Here is a 4724-nt window from a genome sequence, read left to right as displayed (position 1 = left end):
GGGGGGGGGGTGTGGAATGAGGGGGGCTGCCGACAGGATTCTGTGTCCAGAACCTCTCCTGAGATGGCCGTGTCCCTCGGCTCGAGGGTCCAGCCTGGAGATGGAACCTCCTAAAATGCAACTTGGTGACCCCAGAAACAATCAAACCGGTGGGAACGGCCTCTGGTGGTGCTGCTGCCGCCCTCACCCGTCTCGGTGGCCAAGCCAGTGGCTCCACTAGCCCAGGCCAAAGGCCGCTCCATGGGGAGGGGACCCTGGCTGTGACCTCCTGTGAGGGAGGAGTATTAGTTGTGTCATTAGCAGCACTCTCCCTGCAGCAGGAACCTCAGTCTGGCTTAACAAGGAAAGGCTCACTGCGAGCAGCCGCCTGCACGCGCAGGTCTGCTGGGGTGGGAGCCCCCTAAAACCACCCCCCGTGCCCCCGCCGCAGCCGCCTGCCTTCAGCTCTGAGCAAAAACACCCTCCGTTCCCTTTCTGCCAAGGCTGTTGGACTTGGGGTGAGCCCTGCAGGACCCCCTAACTGGTAGGGAGAGGGCTATGGACTAGTCAGGATGGGGCTTGGCCCTTCCCCAGCTCTTCCCAGGAGCCACGGGGATTCATCCGCTTCTGCTTCCACCCACGTGTGAAGCAGCAACTTCGCTAAACCGCGGGGACGGGGTCCTCTAAAGCCTGTCACAGATTTAGGCACGAGTGACACACTGTGGGCAGCTGTTTCTTAGCTCTAGGGGACAGAACACCAGAAAAATCCATCTTTTCCTGCTGGTTACCTTGGCCCAGGGAGCAGCCAGCTTGTGCTGTGGTGCCACAGGACCAGCTGAGGCTCATCCCAAACTCTGGGTCAGCTCCTCCTGCTGCAGATTTATCTCGGTGATGCTCAAGCCCCACATTTGGCTCAGCTGTGCCAGGGGAGGGTCTGCTGGGGAGCGGAGCAGCTCGTGCTCTGGGGAGGGTCCCGCTGGAGAAGGGGTTTCCTCAGCAGCTGGGACTGCAGCTCCTTCTGGCCCGGCTGCGCAGCTGAAGTGAGTGTCTGTGGTTTTAAACTCTTCTGATCTATTGGTGGTTTTGTGCACTTCTGGTCGGTGTTTGGCCACGGGAGGGTTGTTGGGTGCTGGGCGGTAGAGATTCTGCAGCAAAAGGCGTGAGCTGGGCTACGCTGAGCCCCGTTGCTCAGCAGGAACGTGAGGCTTTGCGGGTCTGGGTCTGCAGCAGGGTTTGGCTCTTCCCGCTGGGCTCAGTGGGGCCTGAGCTGGGACCGTGCAGCCCCCTCGCTGCGGGGGCCATGCCCCTGCCTGGAGGGGTGAAGTGGGGGAAAAAGCTAACCTTAAAGAAAAAAAAGAGACAAAAAGCATCACTGTGCGCGTGAGCTGGCGCGTCCCTGCGCTTCTCCTCTGAGCGCAGGTGAGCTCCTGCCCCCGGAGCACTTTGGGTAAAGTCACCTCCAGGGGCTGCGGGGAGGATGGGGGCTGCCTCGGCGCGGGGGCCTTGCCGCCCTCCCTGCGGGCCAGTGCAGCCCAGGGCTCTGTTCTGCTTGGGGCTGGCGCTGGCCTGTGCTGGGCGATGCGCTCCGCTGCCAAAACCTGGGGAGGGGCTTGAACAAACGGACTAATCTCTGCGTTTGGTGTCTGCTTGTGGCCCTCTGAACACAGTGAGGGATTAACTTGCTCTTTATCTAATTGGCTTATCAACTAGGGAAGGGGAAATCGCTTCATAATGCATGAAACCTCCTTTTAATAGAAACTTGGGACTAGAGCCTGAGTGTCCTTCCTGAGTAAACTCATACACATCTCTTCCTTTTTCACTCGCCGTTTGCTGGAAATGTTCTCCAGTTCCCAACAACTTATTACTGACCTGTTATAAATCCTTGCCTTTTGTTGTCACCAAGGATACTTTTCCCTTTAGTGTTTCTACCTGTGACTGTTCAGGAGCCTCTGAAGGGGTCTCGTTGCTCGGAAACTCCTCGGTGCTGCTGGTGGGGAGGGCGTGGGGCCGGAGGGCGACAGGAGCTGTGTCTGCCCCAGACCACGGCCCTGGCACCCGCAGCGGGGATGTGGCCGTGCAGCGATGCCTCCCGGGTGACGGGCAGCGCTGGAATTGTTCACTAGTGCTGTGCGCTAAATATGAGTAACTAAGAGGTGGCAAAAATCTGGGACGTGGATGGGAAGAGGAATTAGAATGGGGTGAAACCAAAGGGGAGGAAGACAGATGAAGGAAGGAGATGGAATCCTCTCTCATGGCTGCAGTGGGGGCTCTGTGAGGAGGAGGAGGCTGTGGGATAGTTCTTGAGCTTCTCACCACAAGGAACTGTGTTGTACCAGTCCTTGTCCCTCTGCCGTGTGCCTGGGGGACGGGTTGAGGTTGGGCACCTTTGGTTAAACTAATCTGCCACCTCTGCTGCCTTGTCACTCGGCTGGGGCTGGGCTGTGGCACTGGTGCCGGGGTGGCAGCTCCCCAGCCCCTGTGGGTGCGGGTTTCCCTGCTGTGCTCTCTGTAAGGGATGTGGCGCCGAGGCAGCTCTGCAAAACGATTCCTGCTGGAGTCGTGCTGGGGATGCGGAACGTGCCTGCATCCCTCCCCTGCATGGGAACGCGCTGCCGGGAGGGGAGGTGGGAGCAGGAAGGATTGGAAGCGTTGCCTGTTCCCGGGAGTGGTTGGGTCTGCCTGGCCCGTGCAGCCTCCCGTGCACGGCATCTGTGTGCGGGGCGCGTGGCCCGGTGGCTTTCAGAGCCAGGGCAGTGACGGGGGGCTGCGTGTCCCCGGGGGCTCCAGCCGCTGCCAGCAGCCAGCCCCTTCCTCCAGGAAGCTGATAATTAAAGCAGGAACCGTTTCTTGGCTTCGCTGCTGGGGAGGCGGGAGGGAGGCACTCGCCCTGCTGAGATGCACATGCTGGAGAGCCCTTCCGCCTGTCCTGCCTTGGGCTCGTCAACAGGCACAGCCTGCTCTGGCTTAATTAAACCTGAGCCGCTCCATGCAGAGCCTCCTCACTGCAGGCTTGGCTTCTGCAGGTCGGGCTCAGCCCTGCACACCGTTGGAGGCAGATCAAAAGCTGCTTAACTGCTTCTCCGTGCAAACCTGAGCTGGCATTAAGGAACCAGACCCTTTCCCCTTCTGAACCTGGTATTGGTGCCACCATTCCAGGTAGGAGCTTCTCCCCTGCCCCCTGAGGGCTCCTGTGGCCACTTGTTTTACAGCTTTGCCCTCTGAGCATATGGAGATGGAAGATTTGTGCCAGTCAAATGACAAATGACTTGTTCTGCTGCAGATTCTCTGGATCTGCTCCTTCTGTGTTCTTCGCGGACACGTGGGGACCAGAAAGGAGGATCTCTGCATGTGCACTGCTTAGCTGGGGTCCCTCGATAAGGGAGACGAGATGCTTTAGGATGTGGGTCTGTTTCTTCTCGGATTATTGAGGGAGTCTCGATGAGTAACTCAGTCGCAGATGTCTAAAGCTGGGCGAGATGAATTCCCACCTCCGTGTCTGGAGCTTGTGGTAGGCTTGATGCTGCCTGTGCAGTCTGTAGTGCAGGGACTGAGCTCTGGTGACTCAAGGTTTGTATTTCGGGGCACTCGTGCTGAGGGCAGCAAAAGTAGTTTTGTTGGGATTTCCCCCCCTCCCCACCCCCCGGTTCTCTTTCCTTTTCCCCTTTGACTTGTGCTGGCCGGTGGATTTAGGAGAGGCTGTTTCCCTCATGCTTCCCCCAAACCAGGCCCGTCTGGAGCTGGGGAGCATCAGCCCATCGCCGGGGTGCAGCGTGCACCCACAGCCTGCCGAGCTCCTGCCACAGCCCGCTGAGGTTCCCGTCCCGTGTTCCACCCGCTCGCGTGGCACTGGCTGGGGCGGCCGCTGGCGCCGTCCCCTCCGCTCTGCTGGGAGCGGGGAGCCCCTTCCCCAGCCTTGGGCCCCACTCTGGCTGCAAAGAGGCGTTTTCAGGGTCGGTCCTGGCTGGGACCTCATCGGGGCATCCAGAAGCCTCTCGTGCCTCGGATGTGGCAGTCAGCGGGCACAGGCGGTGCCTGGGTGTGCGGCGGGCACTGGGGGGCCGGGCAGCATTGCCCTCCCCTCCGGTTGTCTCCTTCAGTCCCATAAATAGTTCCCTGTCCCAGTGCTCCTCCCTGTGTTGGTCTTGGCTGATCCTCTCTAACACCGCTACAGACACCTCTTGCCAGAGTCCTGCCAGCCCCCCGGCTTTATTTTAAGGCCATATTAATTAAAAGCGAATGAATGGAATTTCTCTTGACACCCAAATTAATAGGAAATGAGATAACAATGAGCGGTGTCGTTGGGGTGATGGAGCAGCCGGTGCAGGGCTCAGTCCCCGAACAGGCCGGCAGATCCTGGCTGGGGGGGGCTGTGTCTGAGCAGGGCCAGGGCCGTGCCCCCAAGAGGCAACTGGGGAGGGGGGGGAGCCAGGGGACACGATCTCGGGCAGATGAGAGCCAAGACCCGATTTCTTGGTGGCATCTGCCCTTCTAGACCTGGGGCCGGCAGCCTCTGCCCGTGGAGGGGGGAGCCTGGGCAGATCCACCCGAGCACCGGGCAGGGGCTGGGCGATGGGCGAAGGTGCTTTTGGGCTACTGGCTGGATTTATTGGGGGCCAAAGAGCCACCACTGCGGAGCGGACACGGCGGCGAGCCTCCCCCCGCAGCGCCTGGGCTGGGAGGAGGGCGGGTGGGGTGGCAGAGCAGGGGCGAAGGGGGGGCCTGGCTGCTGCCCCGCGCCGGGCGCT

This window comes from Athene cunicularia (genome assembly GCF_003259725.1).
Source record: "Athene cunicularia isolate RWA chromosome 18 unlocalized genomic scaffold, athCun1 chr18_part1, whole genome shotgun sequence".
NCBI classification, from domain to species: Eukaryota; Metazoa; Chordata; class Aves; order Strigiformes; family Strigidae; genus Athene; species Athene cunicularia.
This window is presented reverse-complemented; position numbering follows the sequence as displayed.